Source organism: Cherax quadricarinatus, chromosome 42, assembly GCF_038502225.1.
Source record: "Cherax quadricarinatus isolate ZL_2023a chromosome 42, ASM3850222v1, whole genome shotgun sequence".
Taxonomy (NCBI): domain Eukaryota; kingdom Metazoa; phylum Arthropoda; class Malacostraca; order Decapoda; family Parastacidae; genus Cherax; species Cherax quadricarinatus.
In genome coordinates this window covers 31,846,527-31,864,505 of record NC_091333.1, presented here as the reverse complement: position 1 = coordinate 31,864,505, position 17,979 = coordinate 31,846,527, and positions in this window count along the sequence as shown.

Genomic DNA, 17,979 nt, shown 5'->3' with positions numbered 1-17,979 from the left:
TTGAGTGAGGTTTGTAGTCTCTGACCCCCTAGACTGTACTCCGTCTGCAGCCTTCTTTGCCCTTCCCCAATCTTCATGACTTTGCACTTGGTGGGATTGAACTCCAGGAGCCAATTGCTGGACCAGGTCTGCAGCCTGTCCGGATCCCTTTGTAGTTCTGCCTGGTCTTCGATCGAGTGAATTCTTCTCATCAACTTCACGTCATCTGCAAACAGGGACACCTCAGAGTCTATTCCTTCCGTCATGTCGTTCACAAATACCAGAAACAGCACTGGTCCTAGGACTGACCCCTGCGGGACCCCGCTGGTCACAGGTGCCCACTCTGACACCTCGCCACGTATCATGACTCGCTGCTGTCTTCCTGACAAGTATTCCCTGATCCATTGTAGTGCCTTCCCTGTTATCCCTGCTTGGTCCTCCAGTTTTTGCACCAATCTCTTGTGTGGAACTGTGTCAAACGCCTTCTTGCAGTCCAAGAAAATGCAATCCACCCACCCCTCTCTCTCTTGTCTTACTTCTGTCACCATGTCATAGAACTCCAGTAGGTTTGTGACACAGGATTTCCCGTCCCTGAAACCATGTTGGCTGCTGTTGATGAGATCGTTCCTTTCTAGGTGTTCCACCACTCTTCTCCTGATAATCTTCTCCATGATTTTGCATACTATACATGTCAGTGAGACTGGTCTGTAGTTTAATGCTTCATGTCTGTCTCCTTTTTTAAAGATTGGGACTACATTTGCTGTCTTCCATGCCTCAGGCAATCTCCCTGTTTCGATAGATGTATTGAATATTGTTGTTAGGGGTGCACATAGCGCCTCTGCTCCCTCTCTCAATACCCATCGGGAGATGTTATCTGGCCCCATTGCCTTTTAGGTATCTAGCTCACTCAGAAGCCTCTTCACTTCTTCTTCGGTTGTGTGCACTGTGTCCAGCACTTGGTGGTGTGCCCCACCTCTCCGTCTTTCTGGAGTCCCTTCTGTCTCCTCTGTGAACACTTCTTTGAATCTCTTGTTGAGTTCTTCACATACTTCACGGTCATTTCTTGTTGTCTCTCCTCCTTCCTTCCTTCCTTAGCCTGATTACCTGGTCCTTGACTGTTGTTTTCCTCCTGATGTGGCTGTACAACAGTTTCGGGTCAGATTTGGCTTTCGCTGCTATGTCATTTTCATATTGTCTTTGGGCCTCCCTTCTTATCTGTGCATATTCGTTTCTGGCTCTACGACTGTTCTCCTTATTCTCCTGGGTCCTTTGCCTAGCACACTTGGTTTTTGCCTCTCTGCACCTTTGGGTAAACCATGGGCTCATCCTGGCTTTTTCATTATTCCTGTTACCCTTGGGTACACACCTCTCCTCAGCCTCCTTGCATTTTGTTGCTACATATTACATCATCTCATTAACTGGCTTCCCTGCCAGTTCTCTGTCCCACTGAACCCCGTTCAGGTAGTTCCTCATTCCTGTGTAGTCCCCTTTCTTGTAGTTTGGCTTCATTCGTCCTGGCCTTCCTGCTTCTCCCTCCACTTGTAGCTCTACTGTGTATTCGAAGCTTAAAACCACATGGTCACTGGCCCCAAGGGGTCTTTCATATGTGATGTCCTCGATATCTGCACTACTCAAGGTGAATACTAAGTCCAGCCTTGCTGGTTCATCCTCTCCTCTCTCTCTTGTAGTGTCCCTTACGTGTTGGCACATGAAGTTTTCCAGTACCACCTCCATCATCTTAGCCCTCCATGTATCTTGGCCCCCATGTGGGTCCAAGTTCTCCCAATCGATCTCCTTGTGGTTAAAGTCACCCATGATCAGGAGCTTTGCCCTGCATGCATGAGCTCTTCTGGCCACTCTAGCCAGTGTGTCAACCATCGCTCTATTGCTCTCGTCGTACTCTTGCCTTGGCCTCCTGCTGTTCTGTGGTGGGTTATACATCACTGCTATTACCACCTTGGGACCTCCAGAGTGAAGTGTTCCCGCTATGTAATCACTTTCTTCTCCGCTGTCTCCTCTCTCCAGCTCATCAAAATTCCAGCGATTTTTGATCAGCAACGCCACTCCTCCACCCTCCCTGTTCCCTCTGTCTTTCCTCAGGATTTGGTATCCCGTTGGAAAGATGGCATCTGTGTGTGTGTGTGTGTGTGTGTGTGTGTGTGTGTGTGTGTGTACTCACCTATTTGTACTCACCTATTTGTGGTTGCAGGGGTCGAGTCTTAGCTCCTGGCCCCGCCTCTTCACCGGTTGCTACTGGGCCCTCTCTCTCCCCGCTCCATGAGCTTTATCAAACCTCGTCTTAAAACTGTGTATGGTTCCTGCCTCCACTACGTCGTTTTCTAGGCTATTCCACTGACTTGCAACTCTATGACTGAAGAAATACTTCCTACTATCTCTCTGACTCATTTGTGTCTTCAACTTCCAATTGTGGCCTCTTGTTTCTGTGTCCCCTCCCTGGAACATCCTGTCTTTGTCCACCTTGTCTATTCCATGCAGTATTTTATATGTCGTTATCATGTCTCCCCTGACCCTCCTGTCCTCCAGTGTCGTCAGGTCGATTTCCCTTAATCTTTCTTCATAGGACATTCCCCTTAGCTCTGGAACTAACCTTGTCGCAAACCTTTGTACTTTCTCTAGTTTCTTGACGTGCTTTATCAAGTGCGGGTTCCAAACAGGTGCTGCATACTCCAGTATGGGCCTGACATACACGGTGTACAGTGTCTTGAATGATTCCTTACTAAGGTATCGGAATGCTGTTCTCAGGTTTGCCAGGCGCCCATATGCTGCAGCAGTTATCTGATTGATGTGTGCTTCCGGAGACATGCTCGGTGTTATACTCACCCCAAGATCTTTCTCCTTGAGTGAAGTTTGCAGTCTTTGGCCACCTAGCCTATACTCTGTCTGTGGTCTTCTGTGCCCTTCCCCTATCTTCATGACTTTGCATTTGGCAGGATTAAATTCGAGAAGCCATTTGCTGGACCAGGTGTCCAGTCTGTCCAGGTCTCTTTGAAGTCCTGCCTGGTCCTCATCAGATTTAATTCTCCTCATTAACTTCACATCATCTGCAAACAGGAACACTTCTGAGTCTAACCCTTCCATCATGTCGTTCACATATACCAAAAATAGCACTGGTCCTAGGACCGACCCCTGTGGGACCCCGCTCGTCACAGGTGCCCACTGTGATACATCATTACGTACCATGACTCGTTGTTGCCTCCCTGTCAGGTATTCTCTGATCCATTGCAGTGCCCTTCCTGTTATATGCGCCTGATGCTCTAGCTTCTGCACTAATCTCTTGTGAGGAACTGTGTCAAAGGCCTTCTTGCAGTCCAAGAAGATGCAATCAACCCACCCCTCTCTCTCGTGTCTTACTTCTGTTATTTTATCATAAAACTCCAGAAGGTTTGTGACACAAGATTTGCCTTCCGTGAATCCGTGCTGGTTGGCATTTATACTCTTGTTCCATTCCAGGTGCTCCACCACTCTCCTCCTGATAATCTTCTCCATAATTTTGCATACTATACACGTCAATGACACAGGTCTATAGTTTAGTGCCTCTTTTCTGTCTCCTTTTTTAAAAATGGGAACTACATTTGCCGTCTTCCATACCTCAGGTAGTTGCCCAGTTTCCAGGGACGTGTTGAAGATTGTGGTAAGTGGCACGCACAACATATCTGCTCCCTCTCTAAGGACCCACGGGGAGATGTTGTCCATTGTCTTTGAGGTATCGATGTCCCTTAGCAGTTTCTTCACCTCCTCCTCATCTGTATGTATGTCGTCCAACACTTGTTGGTGTATTCCTTGCTGGTGTCCCCATCTGGTCTGTCCCCCCAGAGTCCTTCCTGTCTCTACTGTAAATACTTCCTTAAATCTTGTGTTGAGCTCCTCACATACCTCTTGATCGTTTCTTGTGAGTTCTCCACCTTCTTTCCTCAGCCTTATCACCTGGTCCTTGACTGTTGTCTTCCTCCTAATGTGGCTATACAGCAGTTTCGGGTCAGATTTGACTTTCGATGCTATGTCGTTTTCATACTGTCGCTGGGCCTCCCTCCTTATCTGTGCATACTCGTTTCTGGCTCTTCTACTAATCTCCTTGTTTTCCTGGGTCCTATGCCTCCTGTACCTTTTCCATTCTCTGTTGCACTTAGTTTTTGCCTCCCTACACCTTCGGGTAAACCAAGGACTCGTTTTGGTCTTCCTATTATTTCTGTTTCCCTTGGGAACAAAACTTTCCTCTGCCTCCTTGCACTTTGTTGCCACATATTCCATCATCTCGTTTACTGATTTTCCTACCATTTCTCTGTCCCACTGAACCTCCTGCAGGAAGTTTCTCATACCTGTGTAGTCCTCCCTTTTATAGTTTGGCCTGTCCCCTTCAGTTCCTGTTACCTTCTCCACTTGTAACTCTACTATATAGTCAAAACTCAGAACCACGTGATCGCTATCTCCAAGGGGCCTCTCGTAAGTGATGTCCTCAATGTCTGAACTGTTCAGGGTGAACACAAGATCCAGTCTTGCTGGTTCATCCTCCCCTCTCTCTCTGGTTGTGTCCCTGACATGTTGATGCATGAGGTTTTCAAGTACCACATCCATCATCTTGGCTCTCCATGTTTCGGGACCCCCATGTGGCTCCAGGTTTTCCCAGTCGATCTCCCTGTGGTTGAAATCGCCCATTACCAGTAACTTTGCTCTGCTCGAGTGAGCTCTTCTTGCCACCTCAGCCAGTGTGTCCACCATCACCCTGTTGTTTTCTTCGTACTCCTCTCTTGGCCTCCTGCAGTTCTGTGGTGGGTTATACATCACTCCAATGACTACTTTATGTTCTCCGGACTGAATTGTACCTACAATGTAGCCTCTTTCTCCAATCATGTCCATGCCTTCCATTTCCTCAAATCCCCATCGGTGTTTTATGAGCAGTGCAACCCCTCCTCCCCCTCTACTCCTTCTATCTTTCCTCTGGATCTGATATCCTGTTGGGAAGATTGTGTCTCTTATTGTCTCAGTGAGTTTTGTTTCTGTGACTGCTATGATGTCTGGGGATTTTTCACTGATTCTTTCGTTCCACTCCTCATGTTTATTCATTATTCCATCCGCGTTTGTGTACCAAACCTTCAATTTCTTTTCTATCATTGTGGTCATGCAAGAATATTGGGGTTGGGGGAGCGAGAGCCTTGGTGGGGGCCTATATGGGGCTGTGGTGTAGGTGGGGTTTGTGTTGATGGGGGTGGGGTCAGAATGCCCATAAGGGACAGCTGTTGGGGTGAGGTTTGTGATATGGGGGTTGGTGGCAGAGGGAACAGTGAGTGGGTTGTAGTATAGGTTGCTCAGTTGTGTTGGGAATGTTGCGGTTGGAGTCTTTTGGTGGGAGATTCTGTGGGGTGTGTTTGCCCTTCCTCCTGTGTCTGGGTCCTGCTCATTTTCGTCATTGCTTTTCGTTCCTCCTTGCGTCTCTGTACCCTCTCTTTCAGTGTAGTCCTTTCTTCTTGTGTTCTGTCGCGGTCGAGGTACACTCTCTGGTACCCCTCTTTGTCCCTCAGTCTTGCTTTCTCTTGCAGAATCCTGGTTCGAACTGATTCTTCCTTGAAAGTTACTCTGACAGGCCGTATCCTTCCACTCGCAAACCACCCAATTCTCTGAAAATTTGTCACCTGGGTCATATCGCCCTCCTCTATTGTTTTCATGATGCCTTCAATCATTTTTTTCTCCTCCTGTTTTATTTCTTCAAAGTTGTCCCCCTTGGCTTCTTGGAGCCCGTACACAAAAACTGACCTCGCCCTTTCCTCCTCCCACTGAGTCTCCATCTGCTTCCTCTGAGGCATTTTATTTCCTTCCATTGACATGTTCTTGCCTTCAGTCCCTGTCATATCTGAATCTTCTATTCTCAGTGGACTGTCTTTCCTGACCAGCTGTCCCTTGCTACTGCAGTTGGCTGTTAGAATCTCTGCATATAGCGGACCTGTCGTTTGATCTTAGTGTGCTCGTCGTCTTTTCCCTGGCCCCACGTGGGTCTGATAGGGCCTTCGTGTACGGCATGTCTCCGTTGTTGCTTACCGTCCCCTTGTCTGCGCCTGACTTTGAATTTCCTGATGTCACATCTGAATTGTCATTTGTCTCTCTAATCTGTTTCAGGCTTTGCAGTTTCTCTTCTAAGCACTGTATCCTAGCTTCTGCTGCTAAGACCTGTACTTCCCACTTCCTGCACTCTTCAGCTATCCGCTCCTCCATTTTCTTACCAAGCTCTACTATCTTCCTTCCCCACTCTTCCTCCCTTTTTTGGAGCTCTAACTCCCAGTCTTTCCTCCCTGGTTCGTCTACCAGATCTCTGGTTTTCCGTCCTCTAAGGCCACCCATTTTTTTTTTTTCTTTTTTTTTTTTTTTTTTTTTTTTTTTTTTTTTTTTTTTACCACAGAAGGCTAGAGGAGGGTGAGGGTGCGAGGGGGAGAGAGAAAGGGTAGAAAGAGGGAGATAGAGGAGAGAGAAAGGGTAGAAAGAGGGAGAGAGAGGAGAGAGTATCGGGGTGAGGGATAAGACCAAGGGGGAGAGAGAGAAATGTGAGGGGGGAGAGAAAGGGTAGAGAGAGGGAGAAAGAGAGGGAGAGGGAGAGAGAGAGAAAGAGAGAGAGAGGGAGAAAGGAGGGTGAGGGAAAAGGCTATGAGAGAGAGAAATGGAGAGATGGAGAGAGAAACCTATAGAGAGAGAGGAGGGTGAGAGATAGGGTTATGGGAGTGAGGGAGAGAGAGGGAGAGAGAGAGGGAGAGAGAGAGGGAGAGAGAGAGGGAGAGAGAGAGGGAGAGAGAGAGGGAGAGGGAGAGAGAGAGGGAGAGAGAGAGAGAGAGAGAGAGAGAGAGAGAGAGAGAGAGAGAGAGAGAGAGAGAGAGAGAGAGAGAGAGAGAGAGAGAGAGAGAGAGAGTAGGGGAAGGGGAGGGAAAAAGGCTATGAGAGAGAGAAACGCGAGGGAAGGAAAAGATAGGAGGGAGGAGGGAGTGAAGGCAACAGCGGGGAGGGGAAAGGTCTGTGGGGGAGGGAAAGGTGTGTGGGGGGGTGAGGGGACGTGGTCAAATTCCAAGGATCAGCTGTGTGTACTCACCTAGTTGTGGTTTCAGGGGTCGAGACTCAGCTCCTGGCCCCGAGTGTATGTGTGTGCGCACATGTGTGTGTGAGCACGTCAGTTGTTTATATGTCCCAGAAATACATTTCACCTCTGTGTATCCATAATACTAATACGATACCATTAACACTGAGAGTAATTCTAATAATTATAATACTAGCGTGTGTTAACAAGTCATTCTTTCACCCAGTTATGTACTACCTTTTACTACATGTGTACCCAATACTTGCTTCTCAGATTGTACTGTCTTTGTGTCCTAAAACATTATCTCTCGAAACTGTTGTCAGGGCTGTAGTCCCATTAGCCACGACTTAATCCTCCTGCCTATTCCTTGCTCCTACAAATTTTATCTTCCTACTACTGCTAGGTGTTGTGTGTATGATAATCCCTCTGGAGCAGGGTTTAGATAGCGAGCTACCAGTGATCGTAGAGCCGGCTCTACCACTCAAAAACTTCCCTCCAACCACAAACAGGTGATTTGTACGTTACTCCTCAGAGGGGACGTCCATCCAGATGCCTGATGTACGATGCTCGCTGTACGATGCTCGCTGTACGATGACTCGTGCACCTCGCCCTTCCGCCTCTGACTTCTTCAACTATTCTTTTCTCGTTGCCCTTTTGAGTCCTCATTTACCACACTTATCACTTGTATACTTCTACTTTTATAATTTACACTTCACTTTTGGTAAGTACACTTCTTATTTGTGATGACACCCAACCTGTTATGGCAGCGCTACTCCCTCAGGCCTACTGCTGCCACCACCTCTGCTTATATATATTTATGTATATGTATGTATATATATATATATATATATATATATATAGATATATATATATATATATATATATATATATATATATATATATATATATCCCCTTTCTGGCTAGCTTGTTCACGCTGTGTGCTACATCACAGTTTGTCGTTAGCCAACCTCTAAAGTGTCAAGAGACCTTGTGTGTATGCATATGTGTGTGTGTGTGTGTGTGTGTGTGTGTGTGTGTACTCACCTATTTGTACTCACCTATTTGTGGTTGCAGGGGTCGAGTCACAGCTCCTGGCCCCGCCTCTTCGCTGATTGCTACTAGGTCCTCTCTCTCCCTGCCCCATGAGCTCTATCATACCTCGCCTTAAAACTATGTATGGTTCCCGCCTCCACTACGTCACTTTCTAGGCTATTCCACGGCCTGACTACTCTATGACTGAAGAAATACTTCCTAACATCCCTTTGATTCATCTGAGTCTTCAACTTCCAATTGTGACCTCTTGTGTCTGAGTCCCTTCTCTGGAACATCCCGTCTTTGTCCACCTTGTCTATTCCGCGCAGTGTGTGTGTGTATGCATGTGTGTGTGTGTGTGTGTGTGTACATTCCAATTCTGCATGTGCACTAGTTACAATATTTCATTTAGCTGATTAATGAAGTTGCTTGTTATTAATATCGTATATTGGTAGATCAAGCAGGATAGTTTGGATCCTTCACTTGCAACTTGTGGCCACCACAAAATAATGGCGTCCTCCGACATTTTGAGATGTCGTACCACAGTTAATCCTCTCTCACTCGTCTTCTCTTAACTAATATTTTATTAGTCTTTTTTTGTCTCTCTGCATGATTTATTTATAGTTCACTTGCTAGTCTTGCCTGGCTTTGTGCTTAACTCTCTACCTGGAGACACAGCTTGTCCTGTTAGTGTTTGTAATTATGTCAGCTGTGGCAGCTCCAGCATGGCATGAGGCTTGATGCTGCCATCCCGTAAATTCCACTTCGGCACTCTAATTTTTTTGTGAAACTGGTGTTGACCTCGCTCTTCTGACTTTGGGTTCCTTGTAATTCATTTCTGGGGCTCCTCACTGACGCTGTCACATTGATTGATCTCTGCAGTGTTCTTGGGTACCATGAGACCACTTCAATTTAGAGACTGATGTTACTGTTACTCCCGCTACTGCGCTCCGTGTATTCATGTATGTGTGTACTAACCTAACTGAACTCGCCTAATTGTGGTTGCAGGGGACAATTCATAGCTCCTGGCCCCGCTTCTTCCCTGGTCGCCACTAGCTCCACTCTATCCCTTCTCTATCAGCTTTATCATACCTGTGTGTGTGTGTGTGTTTGTGTGTGTGTGTGTGTGCTCACCTTTTTGTGGTTGCAGGAGTCGAGTCAGAGCTCCTGTTCCAAGCTCATTGCTTCTTGCTACGTGGTCCACTCATTGATCTGAAAGCCTTATCGTACCTCATCTTAAAGATATGTATGGATCCCGCATCCACTACTTCACTCTCCAGATTCTTCTACTTCCTAACTACATTAAGGCTGAGGAAACACTTCCTGATATAAGTATGTATAATTTGAGTTGCTAAGTTGCAGTTGTGTGACCTTATTCCTGTGTCCCATCTCTGAAACATTCTGGCCCTGTTCACCTTGTTATTTCCTCTCAGTATTTTATACAACGTTATCATGTCGTCCATGTACCTCCTGTCCTCCAGGGACGTCAGATTTCAAACTTTTCATTTTCTCAATTTCTTGATGTGTTTGACCAGGTGTGGCCTCCATACTTCCGCTTTCTCAAAAATGGACTTGATGTACACGGTGTACACTGTTGGGAATGACCCCTTACACAGATGTCGAAATGCTATCTAGGTTTGCCAGGCGTCCATCTGCTGCAACGGTTATTTGGTTGATGTTAGTCTCTCTATAGGTGCTCTGCATGATGCTCACCCCACTATACTTTTCTCTGAGTGGGTTTTGCAGCCTTTAACCCCCTAGGTTGTACTCCGTCTGCAGTCTTCTTTGTCCTTCCCCAAGCTTCGTGACCTTGTACTTCGTGGGGTTAAACCCCAGAAGCCATTTGTGGGGCCACGTGTGCAGCCTGTCCGGATCTCCTTGTAGACTTGCCTGATCCTCATTTGCTTGTGTTCTCCTCATTAGCTTCACATCGTCTGCGAATAAGGACACCTCTGTCATTTCATTCACATATATAAAGAAGAGCACAGAACCTAGGAGCGACCCTTGTGGAACCCCACTCGACACCTGCGCCCACTGCGACCTTATCACGTATCAACACACATTGTTTCATTCCTGTTAGGCATTCCCTGATCCATTCTCTTCTAGGTGCTCCACCACTCTTCTCCTGATAATATTCTCAATGACTTTACATACAATACTTGTTTGTGACACTGAACTGCAGTGTAGGGTTGCCTGTCTGTCACCTTTCCTAAAAATTGGGACTATGTTATCTGTCTTCCACACCTCATGCAGGTGCCCTGAAGATTCTTGTTAGTCGCACGCACCAGTCACCCGCTCCCTCTCTCAACACCAAAGGAGAGATGTTACATGGGCTCACTGCCTTCGAGGTATCTAATTTATCTAGCAGTTTCTTCACCTCCTTGGTTGTATGCAGTGTGTCCAGCACTTGCTGGCGTACCCAACTGCCTTAGTTTGTGGAACACTCTGTCTTCTCTGTGTATACCTCCCTAAATCTTGTACTGATCTCTTCACTTATTTCCTGGTAGCTCACTTTGAACTCCCGTTGTTCCTACCTCAACCTGATTACCTAGTTCTTGACTGTTGTTCTCTTCCTGATGTAGCTGTATAACAACTTTGGGTCAGATTTGCCTTTCGATGCTTTGTCATTTTCGTATTGCCTCTGGGCCTCTCTCCTTATTCATGTTTGTTCATGCCTGGCGCTTCGGCTCAACTCATTGTTTTCCTGATTCCTTTACTTTTTACAATTTTTCCATACTCTAGCACTCTGGGGGCCTCTCCATAGCGAGCCCAAGGTTCATCTCTCTGGGTTAATCATGGCGGCCTCTCCATAGCGAGCCCATAGTTCATCTCTCTGGGTTAATCATGGAGACCTCTCCAAAGCGAGCCCATAGTTCATCTTTCTAGGTTAATCATGGGGGTCTCTCCAAAGCGAGCCCATGGTTCATCTCTCTGGGTTAATCATGGAGACCTCTCCAAAGCAAGCCCATAGTTCATCTCTCTGGGTTAATCATGCGGGTCTCTCCAAAGCGAGCCCATGGTTCATCTCTCTGGGTTAATCATGCGGGTCTCTCCAAAGCGAGCCCATGGTTCATCTCTCTGGGTTAATCATGGGGGCCTCTCCAAAGCGAGCCCATAGTTCATCTCTCTGGGTTAATCATGGAGACCTCTCCAAAGCGAGCCCATGGTTCATCTCTCTGGGTTAATCATGGGGGCCTCTCCAAAGCGAGCCCATGGTTCATCTCTCTGGGTTAATCATGGGGGCCTCTCCAAAGCGAGCCCATGGTTCATCTCTCTGGGTTAATCATGGGGGCCTCTCCAAAGCGAGCCCATGGTTCATCTCTCTGGGTTAATCATGGGGGCCTCTCCAAAGCGAGCCCAAGGTTCATCTCTCTGGGTTAATCATGGGGGCCTCTCCAAAGCGAGCCCATGGTTCATCTCTCTGGGTTAATCATGGGGGCCTCTCTAAAGCGAGCCCATGGTTCATCTCTCTGGGTTAATCATGGGGGTCTCTCCAAAGCGAGCCCATGGTTCATCTCTCTGGGTTAATCATGGGGACCTCTCCAAAGCGAGCCCATGGTTCATCTCTCTGGGTGAATCATGGGGGCCTCTCCAAAGCGAGCCCATGGTTCATCTCTCTGGGTTAATCATGGGGACCTCTCCAAAGCGAGCCCATGGTTCATCTCTCTGGGTTAATCATGGGGGCCTCTCCAAAGCGAGCCCATGGTTCATCTCTCAGGGTTAATCATGGGGGCCTCTCCAAAGCGAGCCCATGGTTCATCTCTCTGGGTTAATCATGGGGACCTCTCCAAAGCGAGCCCATGGTTCATCTCTCTGGGTTAATCATGGGGGTCTCTCCAAAGCGAGCCCATGGTTCATCTCTCTGGGTTAATCATGGGGGTCTCTCCAAAGCGAGCCCATGGTTCATCTCTCTGGGTTAATCATGGAGACCTCTCCAAAGCGAGCCCATGGTTCATCCCTCTGGGTTAATCATGGGGGTCTCTCCAAAGCGAGCCCATGGTTCATCTCTCTGGGTTAATCATGGGGACCTCTCCAAAGCGAGCCCATGGTTCATCTCTCTGGGTTAATCATGGGGGCCTCTCCAAAGCGAGCCCATGGTTCATCTCTCTGGGTTAATCATGGGGGTCTCTCCAAAGCGAGCCCATGGTTCATCTGTCTGGGTTAATCATGGGGGCCTCTCCAAAGCGAGCCCATGGTTCATCTCTCTGGGTTAATCATGGGGGCCTCTCCAAAGCGAGCCCATGGTTCATCTCTCTGGGTTAATCATGGGGGTCTCTCCAAAGCGAGCCCATGGTTCATCTCTCTGGGTTAATCATGGAGACCTCTCCAAAGCGAGCCCATGGTTCATCTCTCTGGGTTAATCATGGGGGCCTCTCCAAAGCGAGCCCATGGTTCATCTCTCTGGGTTAATCATGGGGGCCTCTCCAAAGCGAGCCCATGGTTCATCTCTCTGGGTTAATCATGGGGGTCTCTCCAAAGCGAGCCCATGGTTCATCTCTCTGGGTTAATCATGGGGGCCTCTCCAAAGCGAGCCCATGGTTCATCTCTCTGGGTTAATCATGGGGTCTCTCCAAAGCGAGCCCATGGTTCATCTCTCTGGGTTAATCATGGGGGCCTCTCCAAAGCGAGCCCATGGTTCATCTCTCTGGGTTAATCATGGGGTCTCTCCAAAGCGAGCCCATGGTTCATCTCTCTGGGTTAATCATGGGGGCCTCTCCAAAGCGAGCCCATGGTTCATCTCTCTGGGTTAATCATGGGGGTCTCTCCAAAGCGAGCCCATGGTTCATCTCTCTGGGTTAATCATGGCGGCCTCTCCAAAGCGAGCCCATGGTTCATCTCTCTGGGTTAATCATGGGGGTCTCTCCAAAGCGAGCCCATGGTTCGTCTCTCTGGGTTAATCATGGGGGCCTCTCCAAAGCGAGCCCATGGTTCATCTCTCTGGGTTAATCATGGGGGCCTCTCCAAAGCGAGCCCATGGTTCATCTCTCAGGGTTAATCATGGGGGTCTCTCCAAAGCGAGCCCATGGTTCATCTCTCTGGGTTAATCATGGAGACCTCTCCAAAGCGAGCCCATGGTTCATCTCTCTGGGTTAATCATGGGGGCCTCTCCAAAGCGAGCCCATGGTTCATCTCTCTAGGTTAATCATGGGGGCCTCTCCAAAGCGAGCCCATGGTTCATCTCTCTGGGTTAATCATGGGGGCCTCTCCAAAGCGAGCCCAAGGTTCATCTCTCTGGGTTAATCATGGGGGCCTCTCCAAAGCGAGCCCATGGTTCATCTCTCTGGGTTAATCATGGGGGCCTCTCCAAAGCGAGCCCATGGTTCATCTCTCTGGGTTAATCATGGGGGCCTCTCCAAAGCGAGCCCATGGTTCATCTCTCTGGGTTAATCATGGGGGCCTCTCCAAAGCGAGCCCAAGGTTCATCTCTCTGGGTTAATCATGGGGGCCTCTCCAAAGCGAGCCCATGGTTCATCTCTCTGGGTTAATCATGGGGGCCTCTCCAAAGCGAGCCCATGGTTCATCTCTCTGGGTTAATCATGGGGGCCTCTCCAAAGCGAGCCCATGGTTCATCTCTCTGGGTTAATCATGGGGGCCTCTCCAAAGCAAGCCCATGGTTCATCTCTCTGGGTTAATCATGCGGGTCTCTCCAAAGCGAGCCCATGGTTCATCTCTCTGGGTTAATCATGGGGGCCTCTCCAAAGCAAGCCCATGGTTCATCTCTCTGGGTTAATCATGCGGGTCTCTCCAAAGCGAGCCCATGGTTCATCTCTCTGGGTTAATCATGGGGGCCTCTCCAAAGCGAGCCCATGGTTCATCTCTCTGGGTTAATCACGGGGGCCTCTCCAAAGCAAGCCCATGGTTCATCTCTCTGGGTTAATCATGCGGGTCTCTCCAAAGCGAGCCCATGGTTCATCTCTCTGGGTTAATCATGGGGGCCTCTCCAAAGCGAGCCCATGGTTCATCTCTCTGGGTTAATCATGGGGGCCTCTCCAAAGCAAGCCCATGGTTCATCTCTCTGGGTTAATCATGCGGGTCTCTCCAAAGCGAGCCCATGGTTCATCTCTCTGGGTTAATCATGGGGGCCTCTCCAAAGCGAGCCCATGGTTCATCTCTCTGGGTTAATCATGGGGCCTCTCAAAAGCAAGCCCATGGTTCATCTCTCTGGGTTAATCATGCGGGTCTCTCCAAAGCGAGCCCATGGTTCGTCTCTCTGGGTTAATCATGGGGGCCTCTCCAAAGCGAGCCCATGGTTCATCTCTCTGGGTTAATCATGGGGGCCTCTCCAAAGCAAGCCCATGGTTCATCTCTCTGGGTTAATCATGCGGGTCTCTCCAAAGCGAGCCCATGGTTCATCTCTCTGGGTTAATCATGGGGGCCTCTCCAAAGCGAGCCCATGGTTCATCTCTCTGGGTTAATCATGGGGGCCTCTCCAAAGCAAGCCCATGGTTCATCTCTCTGGGTTAATCATGCGGGTCTCTCCAAAGCGAGCCCATGGTTCATCTCTCTGGGTTAATCATGGGGGCCTCTCCAAAGCGAGCCCATGGTTCATCTCTCTGGGTTAATCATGGGGGCCTCTCCAAAGCGAGCCCATGGTTCATCTCTCTAGGTTAATCATGGGGGCCTCTCCAAAGCGAGCCCATGGTTCATCTCTCTGGGTTAATCATGGGGGTCTCTCCAAAGCGAGCCCATGGTTCATCTCTCTGGGTTAATCATGGGGGCCTCTCCAAAGCGAGCCCATGGTTCATCTCTCTGGGTTAATCATGGGGGCCTCTCCAAAGCGAGCCCATGGTTCATCTCTCTGGGTTAATCATGCGGGCCTCTCCAAAGCGAGCCCATAGTTCATCTCTCTGGGTTAATCATGGGGGGCCTCTCCAAAGCGAGCCCATGGTTCATCTCTCTGGGTTAATCATGGGGGGCCTCTCCAAAGCGAGCCCATGGTTCATCTCTCTGGGTTAATCATGGGGGCCTCTCCAAAGCGAGCCCATGGTTCATCTCTCTGGGTTAATCATGCGGGCCTCTCCAAAGCGAGCCCATAGTTCATCTCTCTGGGTTAATCATGGGGGGCCTCTCCAAAGCGAGCCCATGGTTCATCTCTCTGGGTTAATCATGGGGGGCCTCTCCAAAGCGAGCCCATGGTTCATCTCTCTGGGTTAATCATGGGGGCCTCTCCAAAGCGAGCCCATGGTTCATCTCTCTGGGTTAATCATGCGGGCCTCTCCAAAGCGAGCCCATAGTTCATCTCTCTGGGTTAATCATGGGGGGCCTCTCCAAAGCGAGCCCATGGTTCATCTCTCTGGGTTAATCATGGGGGGCCTCTCCAAAGCGAGCCCATAGTTCATCTCTCTGGGTTAATCATGGGGGGCCTCTCCAAAGCGAGCCCATGGTTCATCTCTCTGGGTTAATCATGGGGGGCCTCTCCAAAGCGAGCCCATGGTTCATCTCTCTGGGTTAATCATGGGGGGCCTCTCCAAAGCGAGCCCATGGTTCATCTCTCTGGGTTAATCATGGGGGCCTCTCCAAAGCGAGCCCATGGTTCATCTCTCTGGGTTAATCATGGGGACCTCTCCAAAGCGAGCCCATGGTTCATCTCTCTGGGTTAATCATGGGGGTCTCTCCAAAGCGAGCCCATGGTTCATCTCTCTGGGTTAATCATGGGGGCCTCGCCAAAGCGAGCCCATGGTTCATCTCTCTGGGTTAATCATGGGGGCCTCTCCAAAGCGAGCCCATGGTTCATCTCTCTAGGTTAATCATGGGGGCCTCTCCAAAGCGAGCCCATGGTTCATCTCTCTGGGTTAATCATGGGGGTCTCTCCAAAGCGAGCCCATGGTTCATCTCTCTGGGTTAATCATGGGGGCCTCTCCAAAGCGAGCCCATGGTTCATCTCTCTGGGTTAATCATGGGGGCCTCTCCAAAGCGAGCCCATGGTTCATCTCTCTGGGTTAATCATGGGGGTCTCTCCAAAGCGAGCCCATGGTTCATCTCTCTGGGTTAATCATGGGGGTCTCTCCAAAGCGAGCCAATGGTTCATCTCTCTGGGTTAATCATGGGGGGCCTCTCCAAAGCGAGCCCATGGTTCATCTCTCTGGGTTAATCATGGGGGCCTCTCCAAAGCGAGCTCATGGTTCATCTCTCTGGGTTAATCATGCGGGCCTCTCCAAAGCGAGCCCATAGTTCATCTCTCTGGGTTAATCATGGGGGGCCTCTCCAAAGCGAGCCCATGGTTCATCTCTCTGGGTTAATCATGGGGGGCCTCTCCAAAGCGAGCCCATAGTTCATCTCTCTGGGTTAATCATGGGGGCCTCTCCAAAGCGAGCCCATGGTTCATCTCTCTGGGTTAATCATGGGGGGCCTCTCCAAAGCGAGCCCATGGTTCATCTCTCTGGGTTAATCATGGGGGGCCTCTCCAAAGCGAGCCCATGGTTCATCTCTCTGGGTTAATCATGGGGGCCTCTCCAAAGCGAGCCCATGGTTCATCTCTCTGGGTTAATCATGGGGACCTCTCCAAAGCGAGCCCATGGTTCATCTCTCTGGGTTAATCATGGGGGTCTCTCCAAAGCGAGCCCATGGTTCATCTCTCTGGGTTAATCATGGGGGCCTCTCCAAAGCGAGCCCATGGTTCATCTCTCTGGGTTAATCATGGGGGCCTCTCCAAAGCGAGCCCATGGTTCATCTCTCTAGGTTAATCATGGGGGCCTCTCCAAAGCGAGCCCATGGTTCATCTCTCTGGGTTAATCATGGGGGTCTCTCCAAAGCGAGCCCATGGTTCATCTCTCTGGGTTAATCATGGGGGCCTCTCCAAAGCGAGCCCATGGTTCATCTCTCTGGGTTAATCATGGGGGCCTCTCCAAAGCGAGCCCATGGTTCATCTCTCTAGGTTAATCATGGGGGCCTCTCCAAAGCGAGCCCATGGTTCATCTCTCTGGGTTAATCATGGGGGTCTCTCCAAAGCGAGCCCATGGTTCATCTCTCTGGGTTAATCATGGGGGCCTCTCCAAAGCGAGCCTATGGTTCATCTCTCTGGGTTAATCATGGGGGTCTCTCCAAAGCGAGCCCATGGTTCATCTCTCTGGGTTAATCATGGGGGTCTCTCCAAAGCGAGCCCATGGTTCATCTCTCTGGGTTAATCATGGGGGGCCTCTCCAAAGCGAGCCCATGGTTCATCTCTCTGGGTTAATCATGGGGGCCTCTCCAAAGCGAGCCCATGGTTCATCTCTCTGGGTTAATCATGGGGGTCTCTCCAAAGCGAGCCCATGGTTCATCTCTCTGGGTTAATCATGGGGGCCTCTCCAAAGCGAGCCCATGGTTCATCTCTCTAGGTTAATCATGGGGGCCTCTCCAAAGCGAGCCCATGGTTCATCTCTCTGGGTTAATCATGGGGGTCTCTCCAAAGCGAGCCCATGGTTCATCTCTCTGGGTTAATCATGGGGGCCTCTCCAAAGCGAGCCCATGGTTCATCTCTCTGGGTTAATCATGGGGGCCTCTCCAAAGCGAGCCCATGGTTCATCTCTCTAGGTTAATCATGGGGGCCTCTCCAAAGCGAGCCCATGGTTCATCTCTCTGGGTTAATCATGGGGGTCTCTCCAAAGCGAGCCCATGGTTCATCTCTCTGGGTTAATCATGGGGGCCTCTCCAAAGCGAGCCCATGGTTCATCTCTCTGGGTTAATCATGGGGGTCTCTCCAAAGCGAGCCCATGGTTCATCTCTCTGGGTTAATCATGGGGGGCCTCTCCAAAGCGAGCCCATGGTTCATCTCTCTGGGTTAATCATGGGGGTCTCTCCAAAGCGAGCCCATGGTTCATCTCTCTGGGTTAATCATGGGGGTCTCTCCAAAGCGAGCCCATGGTTCATCTCTCTGGGTTAATCATGGGGGGCCTCTCCAAACCGAGCCCATGGTT